The sequence below is a fragment of the Leptodactylus fuscus genome, chromosome 11, assembly GCF_031893055.1.
Source record: "Leptodactylus fuscus isolate aLepFus1 chromosome 11, aLepFus1.hap2, whole genome shotgun sequence".
Lineage (NCBI taxonomy): Eukaryota > Metazoa > Chordata > Amphibia > Anura > Leptodactylidae > Leptodactylus > Leptodactylus fuscus.
Window position 1 is genome coordinate 6,981,618 of NC_134275.1, and position 19,740 is coordinate 7,001,357.

The following is a 19,740-nucleotide window of genomic DNA, read 5'->3' on the forward strand; positions in this document are numbered from 1 at the left end:
GCTTTAGCCGCGAGCAATGTCTGTGATTCCATGGAAGAATTTAGGTACCGTATGCTCTGGATTAACACATGTTCAGTGGCGTAACTACCACCATAGCAGCAGAGGCCGCTGCCACAGAGCCCGGGATATTAGGGGCCCGGTGACAGCCGCTACTGCTGCTATCATTATACTCGGGGGTCTTTTCGGACCCCTCAGTATAATGATTGGCGGACCGGGAGAGGTAAGAAATATAAAAAACACTGTTACCTCTCCACGATCCGGGCAGGCTTCTTTCCTGACGTCCTTTCTGACGTCTCTGACGTCACATGAACCCAGTCTGCATCCCGGGTCATGTGACGTCCGACATCATAGAAGAAGGATGGCAGCAGAGGAGACAGCGTAGGAGCCGGGGGACAGGTAAGAAACAGTGTTTTTTTATGTTTTTCTCCCCCCGGGTCTCCGATTATTATACTCTGGGGTCTGAAAAGACCGAAGAGTATAATAATTGTTTATGAGTTTCCACAGTGGGACATAATACTGTGTGCAGGGGCCACTATGGGGCATAATACTGTGTGCAGGGGCCACTATGGGGCATAATACTGTGTGCAGGGGCCACTATGGGGCATAATACTGTGTGCAGGGGCCACTATGGGACATAATACTGTGTGCAGGGGCCACTATGGGACATAATACTGTGTGCAGGGGCCACTATGGGACATAATACTGTGTGCAGGGGCCACTATGGGGCATAATACTGTGTGCAGGGGCCACTATGGGACATAATACTGTGTGCAGGGGCCACTATGGGGCATAATACTGTGTGCAGGGGCCAATATGGGGCATAATACTGTGTGCAGGGGCCACTATGGGACATAATACTGTGTGCAGGGGCCACTATGGGGGATAATACTGTGTGCAGGGGCCACTATGGGGGATAATACTGTGTGCAGGGGCCACTATGTGACATAATACTGTGTGCAGGGGTCACTATGGGACATAATACTGTGTGCAGGGGTCACTATGGGACATAATACTGTGTGCAGGGGTCACTATGGGACATAATACTGTGTGCAGGGGCCACTATGGGGGATAATACTGTGTGCAGGGGCCACTATGGGACATAATACTGTGTGCAGGGGCCACTATGGGGGATAATACTGTGTGCAGGGGCCACTATGGGACATAATACTGTGTGCAGGGGCCACTATGGGGGATAATACTTTGTGCAGGGGCCACTATGGGGGATAATACTGTGTGCAGGGGCCACTATGGGGGATAATACTGTGTGCAGGGGCCACTATGGGACATAATACTGTGTGCAGGGGCCACTATGGGGGATAATACTGTGTGCAGGGGCCACTATGGGACATAATACTGTGTGCAGGGGCCACTATGTGGCATAATACTGTGTGCAGGGGCCACTATGGGACATAATACTGTGTGCAGGGGCCACTATGGGGGATAATACTGTGTGCAGGGGCCACTATGGGACATAATAGAACGCACAAGAATGCGTAGGAGGGGGTCGGTCGAGGTCGTTGGCGTCGGTCGGGGGGGGGGGTGTCATGTCAAAAGTTCCCCACGGGGCCTCGCCATTCCTAGTTACGCCACTGCACATGTTACATGTTCACCTCCAAAGGACTCTTATGAGGATATCTGAGATTTGAAGACCAATGAAAAAGTGTTATCGTCATCTAGAAAGGAAGAAGCTGCGAGTACTTTTCGAAACCCCTTCAGAAGGATCTGCTGAGATGATTCCTCACCAATTGCTGACCGTTCTGATGTGTCCCCATCCAATGTCTTGGAAATAGACACGGGACATGATATTCCTCACATCTTAGTTCCATAGTCTAGGATGACCAAGGGTTACCATGCCAATGACTTATTTTGTCCAGAGGTTTTTTTTTCTTTTGTCATGCCATTATTTCTCCATATAAGATTTTGGTGTTTTTTTTTTGTATCAGTTACATTTTTCAATCGCAACATTTTTGAACTTTATTAACTCTTTCTGCAGTTGTTTATCCATTTTGCGCTCTTCGCCATGTTACTCTTACTCCAGGGGTCAATGCCATTACGTTGATACCAAATAAGTGTATTTTTTATGTTTAGTACTTTGCACATGGATAGCACAACTTATGCAAATATTGCCATAGATAGGAAACTATCAAATAGAATCGATACGTTTTGAGTCTTGATTTCAAATTGTTCAGGTAGGAGATCTCTCCGGGTAATACAATCCAGACAGTAGGCGCTTCATGGAAGAAGACTTTGGCTCCATATCATATAAGGTGGATCTTGGGGGATGGACGGTTTCTTTGTGCCTGTTGATCTAAGAGGTCAGCAAGAATTGTAGGATTTCAGAAGATCTTTTAAGTAGTCCAGGCCTAACCTTAAAGGTTATTCTCCATTTTATACGCAGCCAGTGTAGTGAGTGGAGAATGGGGGTTACATGTCAGGGTTGGTTGGATAATAACCCCTTCCCGACATCCACTGTACTAGTATGGCAGCTGCTCGCCATAGGTGCCCGGTGTCTACTGTTTTATACACTGACTGCGGGCATGAAGTATATGGTTGAATGGATATACAGTCCTATGAAAAAGTTTGGGCACCCCTATTAATCTTTATCATTTTTAGTTCTAAATATTTTGGTATTTGCAACAGCCATTTCAGTTTGATATATCTAATAACTGATGGACACAGTAATATTTCAGGATTGAAATGAGGTTTATTGTACTAACAGAAAATGTGCAATATGCATTAAACCAAAATTTGACCGGTGCAAAAGTATGGGCACCTCAACAGAAAAGTGACATTAATATTTAGTAGATCCTCCTTTTGCAAAGATAACAGCCTCTAGTCGCTTCCTGTAGCTTTTAATCAGTTCCTGGATCCTGGATAAAGGTATTTTGGACAAACAATTCAAGTTCAGTTAAGTTAGATGGTCGCCGAGCATGGACAGCCCGCTTCAAATCATCCCACAGATGTTCAATGATATTCAGGTCTGGGGACTGGGATGGCCATTCCAGAACATTGTAATTGTTCCTCTGCATGAATGCCTGAGGATTTGGAGCGGTGTTTTGGATCATTGTCTTGCTGAAATATCCATCCCCAGCGTAACTTCAACTTCGTCACTGATTCTTAAACATTATTCTCAAGAATCTGCTGATACTGAGTGGAATCCATGCGACCCTCAACTTTAACAAGATTCCCGGTGCCGGCATTGGCCGCACAGCCCCAAAGCATGATGGAACCTCCACCAAATTTTACAGTGGGTAGCATGTGTTTTTCTTGGAATGCTGTTTCTTTTTGGACGCCATGCATAACGCCTTTTTTTATAACCAAACAACTCAATCTTTGTTTCCAAAATGAAGCTGCCTTGTCCAAATGTGCTTTTTCATACCTCAGGCAACTCTATTTGTGGCGTACGTGCAGAAACAGCTTCTTTCTCATCACTCTCCCATACAGCTTCTCCTTGTGCAAAGTGCGCTGTATAGTTGACCGATGCACAGTGACACCATCTGCAGCAAGATGATGCTGCAGCTCTTTGGAGGTGTCTGTGGATTGTCCTTGACTGTTCTCACCATTCTTCTTCTCTGCCTTTCTGATATTTTTCTTGGCCTGCCACTTCTGGGCTTAACAAGAACTGTCCCTGTGGTCTTCCATTTCCTTAATATGTTCCTCACAGTGGAAACTGACAGGTTAAATCTCTGAGACAGCTTTTTGTATCCTTCCGCTGAACAACTATGTTGAACAATCTTTGTTTTCAGATCATTTGAGAGCGGGCTGTCCATGTTCGGCGACCATCAAACTTAACTGAACTTGAATTGTTTTGTAGAAAGAAATGGTCCAAAATCCCTTCATCCAGGATCCAGGAACTGATTAAAAGCTACAGGAAGCGACTAGAGGCTGTTATCTTTGCAAAAGGAGGATCTACTAAATATTAATGTCACTTTTCTGTTGAGGTGCCCATATTTTTGCACCGGTCAAATTTTGGTTTAATGCATATTGCGCATTTTCTGTTAGTACAATAAACCTCATTTCAATCCTGAAATATTACTGTGTCCATCAGTTATTAGATATATCAAACTGAAATGGCTGTTGCAAACACCAAAACATTTAGAACTAAAAATGATTAAGATTAATAGGGGTGCCCAAACTTTTTCATAGGACTGTATACATAATGGATATATTTGGGCATTATCTACTTAGCAGTGATGTGCCAGGCTATGGTATAGGGGTTGTAGCAGTCGCAATCATTGTGATTTATGTTGATTTTGGAGAAAAATAACTTTTATGCAAATTAGGCAGTTGCCATATTGGGGGCGGGGCTTGAACTCCAGGAGTAAATGTGATGAGGCTGTTATTGCATCAATGCTGCTATAAAAGAATAGGCCAAAGTACTCTGACGAGCGCCGCAGCCACTTCATAAGGCCGATCAGGGATTCCAGGTGCCGAACCCCCAACCATCTCTTATCGGTGACCTATCTGGTGGATTATCCTGAGGCCATATTCACATGTCACCTGTTTTGATCAGTATTTTGCTTCAGTATTCCTAGGCCAAAACCAGGACTGGGTCCAACACAATGAAGAGATACAGTGGCTATGGCCACATGTTGTTGAGTTGCAACATCTTTGGCCCCTTTGGCTACATTTTACAGTCTCAGGAAAGTGAATGAGATTTCACGTAATATCATTCACATATTGTAAAAAAGTCAAGCGTGTCAATTGTACCGTGCAACTTATAGGGGGGGGGGGGGGGGGCAATGGCTTCTAAATACTGATACTAAATACTGACTGGCCAAGATGGATGGATTTTAGAAAGAAAGGGCTGAGTTGATGATACAATTATGGATGGAATGTGATCACGTGAGATTGATACATTGTATTTCTTTTCTCATTCTGCTTGTCACAAGTTTTCCTTTTATAATGCAATAAAAATCTCATGATGTCTGCAGGTTTCTTTGGTCTTATTTAGAGATAAGCGAACAGTAAAATGTTCAAGGTTCGATATTCGTTTCGAGTAGCCCCTCAATATTCGACTACTCGAATCGAATATTGAACCCTATTATAGTCTATGGGGGGAAAATGCTTGTTTCAGGGGTAGGCAACGTTCGATCAAATTACACTTACCAAGTCCACGAGTGAGGGTCGGGCTGGATCCTCCGAGAAGTCTTCTCTGTGCAGCGTCCCCGCGGCGTCTTCCGGCTCTGAATTCACTCTGCCAGGCATAAATGTCTCATCCCTGCCCTCTGGTGTCTTAGAGTGCGACACATAGAGAGGATTTATTCTATGATAGACAGCCCTCCACTGTCAGAAAGGAGAACATGAACCCTTCATTGGAAATAATAGCAGTTGGTCAATACCTTATAGTCAAGAAGGGACTCTGGGGAAGGGGACATAATAACGGGGAGAGGGCAGTCACTTGGGAGGGAATGATGGGAAGCTTCTCTGCACAGACATGTTGTGAACAAGTCTTTATGGTGGTCTAGGCCCAGAGATCGAAAGGGAAATGTAAATGCTGATAAAACTAATGGATGGAGTGCGGAGGAAAACTTGAGCTTTTGCACAAGGACCCATGAGCCTTTAATTAACCCCTGAAATATGCAAATGATCTCTAATCTAATCTTTAAAGATCAGTGCTTCTTGGGATGCTCAAAGCTTGAGATATGTTTTTATAACCTAACCCTGTAATAAACTTCTCCACAAGTTTATCTCTGAGCTGTCTGGTGAGTTCCTTGGTCTTCATGATGCAGTTTGTTCACTAGTGTTCTCTAACAAACCACTGAGGCCTTCACAGAACAGATATGTGTATACTGAGACTAAACTACACACAACCAGACTCTGTTAACTCATTCAGTGACTTCTGAGGGCAATTGTGCGCCCTGGATTTTATTCAGGGGTATCAGGGTAAGAAGACTTTTGCACGTTGCACTTTTCAGGTTTTTATTTGATTAAAATTTGGATAACCATGTATCATTTTCCTTCCACCTCACAATTATCTGTTACTTTGTGTCGGTTATCACTTAAGGTGACAAACTTAAAAAGTTCAAGGTGTGAATACTTGTGCAATAGGCAGATTTGCCCATCTTTGCCGTTATACATATTGAGGCCTTCAGTTACTTCCGACATCACGGCACAAATTCTATCGGCAGCCGCGTATCAGCCCTTTATTCACCCGCTCTAGCAGTGTTTTAGATCCCTAGATATGATTCACCGCTGCAGCGAGCTGTCGCCCATTTGGAGGTCATAGGAGGGTGAACTAGAAATGACTATATTCAATAATACATGGCTGCTTCTAGTATTGGAAGAAAAGGCACTTTTCGCACTCGCACTGACAATCCTTTTTGTTATTTTTCTGCAGAATTCCTAAATATAACAACACAACCCGCAAAGAAAAAGCCGCCTAAATGTTCTATCTGAGATGAAAGGGAAGGCTGAAGCTAGACACAACAAGGGAATGCTCGGTAGATTTGCCTCGGTGGACGGCTTAGAAAATAGATTTAACAAGTAGTCTTTATTTTTTTTGCTTTTTATTTGGTTTATTTTTTTAAGGATCCCATTGTTACTTGAATACATATAATGTAGGATAAATCATTGATATTCCTGGGGTGATGATGTCATTCACACCCGAGTGTGCCGTAGGGTATTGTGGAAAATTCTGCAAAGTGACAACTGAAAGGCGCATAGATCGTGACATAAAAGTGCCAACTTATCAGTAGACTTTATTTGCTTTTGCAGATTCCATAGCAAGATGTTTAACTTTGCAACAAATGTATCAGTGTTACAGTGCTTTGCTACAAATGTATCAGTGCTACAGTGCTTTGCTACAGTGTATCAGTGCGAAGCTTAAGAAAAAAAATGGAATCTGACCCTTGTCAATTACGATATCATCGGCAATATTGGAAAAACCGTGCAGGCCCTGCTCAGTACATCCCACATCTAGTTTCAGAACCTAAATATAACAGCACGACCCGCAGAGGATATAAAGCGAGTGCAAACAGGAAATGCTGTGTTTATCGGGTTGCTGATGCTGAACTTTAGTTGTTAAGGTGTTAAAGTGTTAGCACCTTAAACATTTCAAGAAAAATCGAGTGCAAGGGATTTTCCTGTGCATGATATATATATGGCATATTGATTGCACAACAATCGTTCAGCTAGTGGTGCGAAACGTAAAATCAGTAATCCAATAACCATTGCAAACCTGAGCCTTTCCTGTTTGCATTGCAGATTGTGTTGATATATTTAGGCTCTGAAAGTAAAAGTAGATACTTAGTCAATCATTGCTTTGAAATGGTGGCAATCCCCTTTAAAGGGGCTTTCCAAGCTTAAGCATTGATGTCGGGGGGCTCCTACACCCGGGATCCTCACCGATCAGCTACAAAAAACTGAGCACCACAAGAGCCTGTTCAGATGACAGAAAACGAAAAGGGCTTGAGGAGGACGTCGGTGATTCCTCTTCAAAATCCACGTGTGTGTGAACATACATTTAGACTGTGTCAGGTTTTTCTATATATATTCCTTTGACCTAGATTCATCTCATTTGCTAAAAAAAAAAATAATTGTGCGATTATTCATCTGAAAAAACCTGTCATGGAGATATATTGACCCACCTTCATGATAAACAACTAACAAAAACGGATACATTGTGACCATAGTGTCCATTCAGAGGTAGGTAATGGGGATGAGAGAGTCATAAATCAATGGGATACATTGTATCTTATATGCACAGAAATAGCATTGGTGCTCGGCAAGAGCGATTGCAATTCTTTACATCCAAACTTACACATCTGATGTCCTACACATCACAAACTAGCTGCGGCAAAGCTTCCATACTGGATGAGATGTCTTGAGGATTTACAAATTGACTGTAAGGATTTATGGAGTTATTCTAGAGCTTTACAGCTTTGCTTCTATCAATCCTTCAGCGTTCAGCATATTCCCCATCCGCCATCACTGATCACCTTACTGCCTGTGACAACAATCGTATCAGTTATCTGACCGGGTAAATCATGTTTCACTTATTAAAGGAATGAAAGAGACAATAGAAGCTCATAGGCTCAGAATGTCAGGAATAAGACCACCTTGAACCTACAGCCTTCCTATAAACTGGTGTTCCAGTGAACGAGTTCTATGAGATGTCAATCAAACATATCTTAAAAGGTGTAACTGGTAAGGGTTAACTGTCCAAGACTCATAGGATGCCATTCCTTCTTCTAGAGAGGACAAGCACAGTCAAGGAGCTTAAAGGGAATCAAATCAAATCAATTCAAATAGGCTTTATTGGCACATCCAAATGGATATTTGGTATTGCCAAAGCTAGTAAAGTGGGGGGTGGGGGGGGAGTTGGAGTCGAGGGGGAGAGTATGGGGTGGGGGTGGGGTGGCTGATTTGGGGTATAACAGTTCATGGAGTGTCATCTACCTCTTAGTTGGTGACAGCTGTATGGGGTGGGGTGGGTGGTTTGGGGTATAACAGTCCGTGGAGTCCCATCTTCCTCTTAGTTGGTGGCCGCTATATGGGGAGGTGGGGTGGGTGGTTTGGGGTATAACAGTCCGTGGAGTCTCATCTTCCTCTTAGTTGGTGACCGCTATATGGGGAGGTGGGGTGGGGCAGGTGGTTTGGGGTATAACAGTCCATGGAGTCTCATCTTCCTCTTGTTTGGTGACAACTGGACAGGTATTGGGCAGCGATCTCCACAGTGGCCTCTTCTTCTCCCAGTAGGATGTAGAGTTTCCTCTTCTCGTCTGAATATATCGCTAGAACCCGGCATATTAACCCAGCCTCACAGATAGATAGGTTAGGGTCAGCTAAATAAGTTTTTTCCGCTTGTGAATCGGCGCTTGCAGTACCAAGATATCAACTTTTTGGAGCAATGGGATCAGGGGCCTAACTTGAGGGGGTGCAGAGGGTGCAGTCACACTGGGGCCCAGGACCTTTAGGGGGGCCCATAAGCACTGGCATTAGTACTGAGATTGCAGCTCAAGCCCATAAACCAAGGAGACCCTCAGATTACCCCGATCACACTATGGAGGATTAAACTCCTTAGTACCCTACCATCACTATCAAGAATTCACTGTAGGGATGAGGTAGGGGGCCCCAGACAAAAGATTGCACCGGGGCCCACAAGACTTTAGTTACTCCACTGGAGGGGGTTACTATTTCTCTGAAGAGGTAAGTGACAATGCCCTCGTTACTCCAAAGGGCTCATTTGCATATTAACAACCTCAGTGATATCTTTGCAACAGAAGCCCCAATTCACAAGATGAAAATACTAATCTATCTGCTGGGTTGATAAGTTCTGACGACAGACCAGACTACCTTTTTAAAGGTACCCTCGTATTTTGCATCGAAAATATCCACACCGGAAATGCTGCGATTTCCAAAACTGTTGCATTTTTGTAAATTGCAGTATATCAATCATATTCACAGAAATCTCAGCAAGTTCCCTATAGGTATAGTAGGGGCAGAAAGTCTGCTGGGGAAAACTCCATAGACTTTCTGTAAAAAGTGCTGAGGAAAAAACCACAACGCGTTTCCAGTGTAGTCTCTTCAGTCTTTTTGGCTGTGGCTTGCTATGTGCGGCCTTATTCTCAAAATATGAATCCACTGACAAAGCGGAGAAGACGCAACTAAGGGGAGAACCCTAATATTTCCATCTCCAAGAGGAGAATCTAAAGATAAATGATATCATTTACTAAAAAGCTTTCTGATCTCGTTTCCCAAGACCAATCCGACCTGTGCTAATTATTATTACATATCTAACGACCTGAAGGTAAGACATAAGTGAGCAGGGCTTCTAATGATTGTGGCTATCCTCTGACAGAGGTGACTGCAAACACGCACAGATCTGATTAGCCATAAGGATACGTCATTCAATTAGAAGAGATCGCAACATAGGGCTAGAAAGGTTCCGCAACATAATACATTAACCTTATCGATGAGATATAAAGGAGAACGTCCTCAGGCTGGGGATGGCACATTAAAGCTGCTGCCTAATTTCTATATATATATGGCTATAGACTTTAATGGGATCCATACGTGCCATCAATAAGGGATCGCTACAGGTCTGATATGTAGGACCTCCGGAAAGGTGAAAAGGTCCATTGATCCTTCTATAGCAGGGGTAGGGAACCTTCGGCTCTCCAGCTGCTGTGAAACTACAACTCCCAGCATACTCCATTCACTTCCATGGGCATTCCAAGAATAGCAGAGCAAGTATGCATGCTGGGAGTTGTAGTTTTGCAACAGCTGGAGAGCCGCACGTTCCCTACCCTTGTTCTATAGCATGCCAGTTATGCTGTAACATGTGATGTGATTGTTAAGTTAATGTGTGACTTGAATTTTATTTGATTTTGTGCTATCGTGTTGGGGGTGCTGAACATATTTGTAACCTATCTAATTTCCTTTTAATAGAAAACAGGCTATAAAGTTCCCATTAGCAATACTCTAGGAAGACTCTGTCCGTACACCTGTCCCTATGCAATGCATCATAAGGAATGATGGTCACTACAAATGGCTGTATCTCCGGTTATATACCACCTAGGAATAAAAGAACTAGAGATATAACTAGCTACAAATACAGTCAGGGATATGATTTTTAGACGCAGATATGTTCCACCATATTTTAGTTTTAGATATCAACATTCAAGGAAAGATTGCATGCAAATAACATTTTGTTTCCTTTGCAAACATGACCTAAATAAGTGTCACAACACCGCCTCCATGTCCTTGTGTCTGAGCAAGACTGAGCGTTTCCTGCCCCTGACTCACAGGATAATTCTTGAGAGTCAGCGTTTTATAGTAAAGTGGTTAACACCTGCCTATCACCAGATTGCTTTACAGATGAAGAGTAATCGAAATCAGAAATGTTATCTGAAGTGCTTGGAGGTTATTGTCAAGTACGACGGGCTCCGAGCTAATCATCCATGTAGTCGTATCAGAGATTAGGAAGTTATAGGCTAATGACGGAGTTTCAGGTCATTAAGGGGATTCTATCGATACAAGTAGCTAAGAAAGGTAATTATACAACACAGAAATATTACCCAAAGAACTCCACACTAAATCTTAGATTGGTTCATTTATCCATGCCCTCCACCATTGTCATCACAAACTCATCCTTAACAGCTGTTATGGCTGCTGGAGATAGAGTTGGAGGGTTGTGGCATGAGAACTGGTTGGCTTTATCACTACAGGTTGATGTCATGAGGACCCATTATCACCATATGGTTGTGTAGTGAGGACCAATTAGGTTATTACTACAATAAGGACATCATGGCTGATTATAAGAAGATACCCCGACCATAATAAGGACATCATGGCTGGTTATCAGGAGGACACTACATGTATGAGAATAAAACCCGACCACAATAAGGACATCATGGCTGGTTATCAGGAGGACACTACATGTATGAGAAGATAACCTGACCACAATAAGGACATCATGGCTGGTTATCAGGAGGACACTACATGTATGAGAAGATAACCTGACCACAATAAGGACATCATGGCTGGTTATCAGGAGGACACTACATGTATGAGAAGATAACCTGACCACAATAAGGACATCATGGCTGGTTATCAGGAGGACACTACATGTATGAGAAGATAACCTGACCACAATAAGGACATCATGGCTGGTTAACAGGAGGACACTACATGTATGAGAAGATAACCTGACCACAATAAGGACATCATGGCTGGTTATCAGGAGGACACTACATAAGATAACCTGACCACAATAAGGACATCATGGCTGGTTATAAGGAGGACACTACATGTATGAGAAGATAACTAGAGATGAGCGAACACTAAAATGTTCGAGGTTCGAAATTCGATTCGAACAGCCGCTCACTGTTCGAGTGTTCGAATGGGTTTCGAACCCCATTATAGTCTATGGGGAACATAAACTCGTTAAGGGGGAAACCCAAATTCGTGTCTGGAGGATCACCAAGTCCACTATGACACCCCAGGAAATGATACCAACACCCTGGAATGACACTGGGACAGCAGGGGAAGCATGTCTGGGGGCATAAAAGTCACTTTATTTCATGGAAATCCCTGTCAGTTTGCGATTTTCGCAAGCTAACTTTTCCCCATAGAAATGCATTGGCCAGTGCTGATTGGCCAGAGTACGGAACTCGACCAATCAGCGCTGGCTCTGCTGGAGGAGGCGGAGTCTAAGATCGCTCCACACCAGTCTCCATTCAGGTCCGACCTTAGACTCCGCCTCCTCCGGCAGAGCCAGCGCTGATTGGCCGAAGGCTGGCCAATGCATTCCTATGCGAATGCAGACTTAGCAGTGCTGAGTCAGTTTTGCTCAACTACACATCTGATGCACACTCGGCACTGCTACATCAGATGTAGCAATCTGATGTAGCAGAGCCGAGGGTGCACTAGAACCCCTGTGCAAACTCAGTTCACGCTAATAGAATGCATTGGCCAGCGCTGATTGGCCAATGCATTCTATTAGCCCGATGAAGTAGAGCTGAATGTGTGTGCTAAGCACACACATTCAGCACTGCTTCATCAAGCCAATACAATGCATTAGCCAGTGCTGATTAGCCAGAGTACGGAATTCGGCCAATCAGCGCTGGCTCTGCTGGAGGAGGCGGAGTCTAAGGTCGGACCTGAATGGAGACTGGTGTGGAGCGATCTTAGACTCCGCCTCCTCCAGCAGAGCCAGCGCTGATTGGCCGAATTCCGTACTCTGGCCAATCAGCACTGGCTAATGCATTGTATTGGCGTGATGAAGCAGTGCTGAATGTGTGTGCTTAGCACACACATTCAGCTCTACTTCATCGGGCTAATAGAATGCATTGGCCAATCAGCGCTGGCCAATGCATTCTATTAGCTTGATGAAGCAGAGTGTGCACAAGGGTTCAAGCGCACCCTCGGCTCTGATGTAGCAGAGCCGAGGCTGCACAAGGGTTCAAGCGCACCCTCGGCTCTGATGTAGGAGAGCCGAGGGTGCACTTGAACCCTTGTGCACCCTCAGCTCTGCTACATCAGAGCCGAGGGTGCGCTTGAACCCTTGTGCACACTCTGCTTCATCAAGCTAATAGAATGCATTGGCCAGCGCTGATTGGCCAATGTATTCTATTAGCCTGATGAAGTAGAGCTGAATGTGTGTGCTAAGCACACACATTCAGCTCTACTTCATCGGGCTAATAGAATGCATTGGCCAGCGCTGATTGGCCAGAGTACGGAACTCGACCAATCAGCGCTGGCTCTGCTGGAGGAGGCGGAGTCTAAGATCGCTCCACACCAGTCTCCATTCAGGTCCGACCTTAGACTCCGCCTCCTCCAGCAGAGCCAGCGCTGATTGGCCGAATTCCGTACTCTGGCCAATCAGCACTGGCTAATGCATTGTATTGGCTTGATGAAGCAGTGCTGAATGTGTGTGCTTAGCACACACATTCAGCTCTACTTCATCGGGCTAATAGAATGCATTGGCCAATCAGCGCTGGCCAATGCATTCTATTAGCGTGAACTGAGTTTGCACAGGGGTTCTAGTGCACCCTCGGCTCTGCTACATCAGATTGCTACATCTGATGTAGCAGTGCCGAGTGTGCATCAGATGTGTAGTTGAGCAAAACTGACTCAGCACTGCTAAGTCTCTGCATTCGCATAGGAATGCATTGGCCAGCCTTCGGCCAATCAGCGCTGGCTCTGCCGGAGGAGGCGGAGTCTAAGGTCGGACCTGAATGGAGACTGGTGTGGAGCGATCTTAGACTCCGCCTCCTCCAGCAGAGCCAGCGCTGATTGGTCGAGTTCCGTACTCTGGCCAATCAGCGCTGGCCAATGCATTCTATTAGCCCGATGAAGTAGAGCTGAATGTGTGTGCTTAGCACACACATTCAGCTCTACTTCATCAGGCTAATAGAATACATTGGCCAATCAGCGCTGGCCAATGCATTCTATTAGCTTGATGAAGCAGAGTGTGCACAAGGGTTCAAGCGCACCCTCGGCTCTGATGTAGCAGAGCTGAGGGTGCACAAGGGTTCAAGTGCACCCTCGGCTCTCCTACATCAGAGCCGAGGGTGCGCTTGAACCCTTGTGCAGCCTCGGCTCTGCTACATCAGAGCCGAGGGTGCGCTTGAACCCTTATGCACACTCTGCTTCATCAAGCTAATAGAATACATTGGCCAGCACTGATTGGCCAGAGTACGGAATTCGGCCAATCAGCGCTGGCCAATGCATCCCTATGGGAAAAAGTTTATCTCACAAAAATCACAATTACACACCCGATAGAGCCCCAAAAAGTTATTTTTAATAACATTCCCCCCTAAATAAAGGTTATCCCTAGCTATCCCTGCCTGTACAGCTATCCCTGTCTCATAGTCACAAAGTTCACATTCTCATATGACCCGGATTTGAAATCCACTATTCGTCTAAAATGGAGGTCACCTGATTTCGGCAGCCAATGACTTTTTCCAATTTTTTTCAATGCCCCCAGTGTCGTAGTTCCTGTCCCACCTCCCCTGCGCTGTTATTGGTGCAAAAAAGGCGCCAGGGAAGGTGGGAGGGGAATCGAATTTTGGCGCACTTTACCACGTGGTGTTCGATTCGATTCGAACATGGCGAACACCCTGATATCCGATCGAACATGTGTTCGATAGAACACTGTTCGCTCATCTCTAAAGATAACCCGACCACAATAAGGACATCATAGCTGGTTATCAGGAGGACAGTACATGTATGAGAAGATAACCCGACCACAATAAGGACATCATGGCTGGTTAGCAGGAGGACACTACATGTATGAGAAGATAACCCCACCACAATAAGGACATCATGGCTGGTTATCAGGAGGACACTACATGTATGAGAAGATAACCCGACCACAATAAGGACATCATGGCTGGGTTCAGGGTATAGATAGTTCCTGCACTCATGGTCATATCCATTGGCTGTCACCAATTGAGGTGATTTACAGAAAATCTTTAAAACTCGGCAAAATTAAATAATTATTTCAATTTATAAAAACCTTTAGCTTTTAATTGTCTACAATTCTATATCTGGTTTTGTTTGTGGGGAAACCCCTTTAAGCTCCAAAGCATGGACGTGTCCTCTGTGCACCCTATAGTTACCCCTTTCCCCATCCATCAATTTCTGTACTGTCATTCCTGAGAATGAATCTGACGTTCTGTATACTTAGAAGATCATTATGTGATCTGTCGGGCAATAAGAGCATGACTGCTGCTTTACTATTCAGTATCTGAGCACTAGGTGTCAGGCTGCCGGTGCCGCTTATATGATGAATATTTTATTCCAGAATAGCCAGAAATTTACAGAACAAGGGAAATATTTCTTTGTCTAATAATTGTTACATTGTCATAACAGATTTGTCAAACATTAAAGAACAACCTTTCTAAGATGGATTAAAACTTCTTTCCTTTACACATTGAAAAACCAAACATGTTACAGTTAAAGTCCTGGTTATAAATAGTTCCATAGATTCTGTACCAATTTTCTGGCGTAGACGGGCGCTAATGGCCATTTGTGCACCAAAGATGCATCGCATAGGAAACATCAGTGTCAATTAGGGTTGAGCCGATCTTGACTTTTCAGGATCGATTTTGAAATCCGATTTCCGATCATTTTTCATTCGAACCCGATCTCGATCCCAATTCCGATCCCAATGCAAGTCAATGGGATTTTTTTTACTAATCAGAGATTGGATTTTAAAAACAATCCTATTCACTACACAGCATGGAATCTAACAATTGAACGCTTTAATTGTTAGAATCCATGCTGTGTAGTGATTAAAAAATCCCCCGGCTACCTAAGTCCCTCCTGTTGTCTACTTATCAGCTGCTGCTACCGATCCGCGCACAGCCTGTGCCGGCATCCGGCGCTTAACCCCCTGCGCGCCGGCTGCATCCATTCATTCCTATGGCATAGCAGGGAGGAAACAGAAGATTACTCTTCTTTTTCCTCCCTGCTATGCCGTAGGAATGAATGGACGCAGCCAGCACGCAGGGGGCTAAGCGCCGGACACCGGCACAGGCTGTGTGCTGGCGGCATCCATTCATTCTTAACATTGTTCGCTTTTCCCACAACGCTTGCAAAGCATTGTGGGAAATAACCTCCAACCTCGATCCTGCCTAAAACGTTCGCTCCCGATCGCTCAACCCCAGTGTTAATAAATTCCCCCGATGTGACTGATAACGAGATTTTACTTATTTTTAATACTTGTAAGGTTCTACTTACTCATAAACCAGCTGGGAGGTCTGAAGGAACAATACAAGAACATTGCTTAGACATCAAATCGTCATCTTCACAGGATCCATTTTCAAGACGAGAGGTGTCAAAAAAAATCACAACAATAGAAGAGAACAAGATTTACTGTAATGAATAATGTAACTGACTATCAATAATGTACACAACTAAGTGTTATAGTGTCAGAGATCATCTCCTCCATGTTTGGTAAAAAATAGCACAAGAATGTGACATCGCTTCTTGGAATGTCGCTACAATGTATAAGATTGAGCTTTACTGATGTGTCTTCCTTCACCTGTCATCTTGGGTCGGTTTAAGGAGACAAGTTATTACAGAGTGATACATACTGCCCTATATGTGTCTATAGGAGACCACTCATTGGCGAAGGTCAATTACTGTCTTTATTAGCATATTGTATTGTTGCATTGAACTGGTTTTAATACAAATTGGAATCTTTACCCACTATTGGGATCAGTTACATATGTTACATATGCGTACTCACGAGCATTGCTAATTTAAGGCAGAGGATTGGAAAGCTTTAAGTAATAGGATGGTATTAATTCTCAACAATATTACAGCTAACAAGCAATTTGGCCAAGTTACTGGAATATTATTAGCTAAAAATAAAATCTACATTTCTGAAAATCAAGAGGAACGTTGCCCTTGACCAGAAAGGACGTGACCAACGCATTTTGAGCAGTGTATGCTGTGGCTGGCTGTAGAGATCCCATTAGGGATTACATCTGAAGATGTGTTTTATACAAGAGTCTCGGTGCCAACACTTCTAGTCTTCTGGGATGGTATCGGCCACAGGTAAACCTGAGCAGGCTTGACGACCCCTGTAAATCTAGGGAACCTCAATGGTCACTGGCAAGGGACTGGCGACGTTGCTCAAACATCATCAGTTTCTTAACTGTAATCGTTGAGGCCACAATCTTGGACAACCCCTTTAACGTTACAGATTGATCATTGATACGTTATTGCCGCATACAATCAGATACCCAATCTACACATGGTTCCATTGGGCCATACACACATAATTCTTTACACACATGACCTTGGTCTTTGTGGAAGAGAAATGCCAATCTTGTCCTATTCTGATCCATTTTCCTGCATATTAATGGGCAGTCTGAGATTTCCTTTTCTTTTTTAACCTCTGTATTTCCCATAGATCATATGAAGAGGCTCTTAAGTAGGAGGTCTGGGTAGTCAAGTCGTTTGCATGATGTTGGCAGATCTCATGCTCAGGGTTTTTTAGTGATAGATCTAGAAACCTTTTTATTTATACCATGAACTCAGTGAAAGGAACCTTCAACGTTTAAGGTCTTTCGCTGACTAGAAAGAACAGCAAATACAGAGACGGAGTCTAATATAAAGGAGAGTCATTGAAAGCATTGTATACTGATGAAAGAGCAAGTCATGGAAAAGGTCATTATTATATATATGGAATTGACACGAGCAACCAATCTACTGTCAGGAAAGAAAAGAACAATGTCGAAGGTAAACTCTGAAGTGACCCTTCAGGAAGAAGATGGGAATGTAGTTTTATCCCATAGTGAAGACGCTCAACCCATTCCCCTTAGGTCATCATTTTCTGCCATTGTAGAGATCCATGGGAGTCTCCACATGAGGGATATGTCACTGAAACTGCATGGTGTGGTCTCAAATGTGTGCACTGAGATTTCCTATACATTTGCCTATACAGCTCATGTAATCTGCTACATAAGATCGGAATTTGCAACTGTAGTAAAGACACCAAGACACTGTGCCACCTACCGGAGGGATACTGGGATAGATGGCTGCTGATCTGGGACCAGACGGACTTTGGTATGAAGCATCAGAGAGGGCAGGCAGAGGGATAGTCAGGGTCAGTGGCAGGCAGCAAATAAACAAGGTCGTAGACAAGGCAATGGGTCAGGCCAGGCAGCAAATAAACAAGGTTGTAGACAAGGCAATGGGTCAGGGCAGGCAGCAAATAAACAAGGTCATAGACAAGGCAATGGGTCAGGGCAGGTAGCAAATAAACAAGGTCGTAGACAAGGCAATGGGTCAGTGGCAGGCAGCAAATAAACAAGGTTGTAGACAAGGCAATGGGTCAGGGCAGGCAGCAAATAAACAAGGTTGTAGACAAGGCAATGGGTCAGGGCAGGCAGCAAATAAACAAGGTCGAAGACAAGGCAATGGGTCAGGGCAGGCAGCAAATAAACAAGGTTGTAGACAAGGCAATGGGTCAGGGCAGGCAGCAAATAAACAAGGTTGTAGACAAGGCAATGGGTCAGGGTAGGCAGCAAATAAAAAAGGTTGTAGACAAGGCAATGGGTCAGGGCAGGCAGCAAATAAACAAGGTTGTAGACAAGGCAATGGGTCAGGGTAGGCAGCAAATAAAAAAGGTTGTAGACAAGGCAATGGGTCAGGGCAGGCAGCAAATAAAAAAGGTCGTAGACAAGGCAATGGGTCAGGGCAGGCAGCAAATAAACAAGGTCATAGACAAGGCAATGGGTCAGGGCAGGCAGCTAGGGTTCAGTAGACCAGGACTGGCCGAGGTTACACACTGGTAGGCAGATTCAGGATCAGAAGCATGGTCAATAAACAATAATGCACATGAAGTGCAATACAGAACCTTCACAGAATCAGACGCAGCAGATTCAATATTGATTGGGATTGGTTCAGAGGACCGAGCAGACTAATATCGGTGGAAGCCATCAGGGATTGTCTTAGAAGTTTCTGTTATATTAGTGTAGATTAGCATTGGCCACAAAGAAATAAAGCTGTCTGTATAGTCAATGCCTGATCCTTTATCCGAGCTTGCAACATGACCAAGGATATTAGCCAAAGCATCTCTTAAAGTAAGATGGAATCCAACTATAGACATCGGTTGGGGCACAACTTTCCTTTTTTCTGGGATTGAGCTCATCTACATTTTCTTCTAATCTATTTTTGCCCTGCCTATAAGACTTACTTTGTCTACCAAGGCGTTCTATGGAAGGAGAAACAGTCCTCGCCAAGGCTAATATTGTGCTGAACAGATTACGTTCTAGCAATACACCGTATAATCTTTTAAATAAATACATAATATTAAATCCAAAAATACTTCACCATGGCAATAAAGCCATTTAGCATAATTTGGCATTAGTAAGGCCGCGTGTTAAACCTGCGTTAATAGATAGAAATAGAATCCGAGAATTAAAAACAATGAATAAAAAACGGCTGAATTAAAAAAATTATTTCTGAATAGGAATTGCAAAAAATTCTTGTTTTTTTTTCTATCAGGAAAGGTGATGGGTTAATTGTCTTCATTATATTCGCTATTAAGAGAATGAAGGCGCAAACAAAACACGGTTCCTATTAGACGTCAATCACATAATGGAAAAGGAAATACACGTCTGAAGGTGCAGGTTGTTATTATTTTGATAAGTTCTTTTCCTATAAGGTAATTCTCATGTGAAGGTTTCAGTAATATATAGAGGAAATCCTATAGGAGAGTTATCCTTAAAGGCAATGACATCCTTTAATTGCAGATCTGAAAATAACAAAATATGT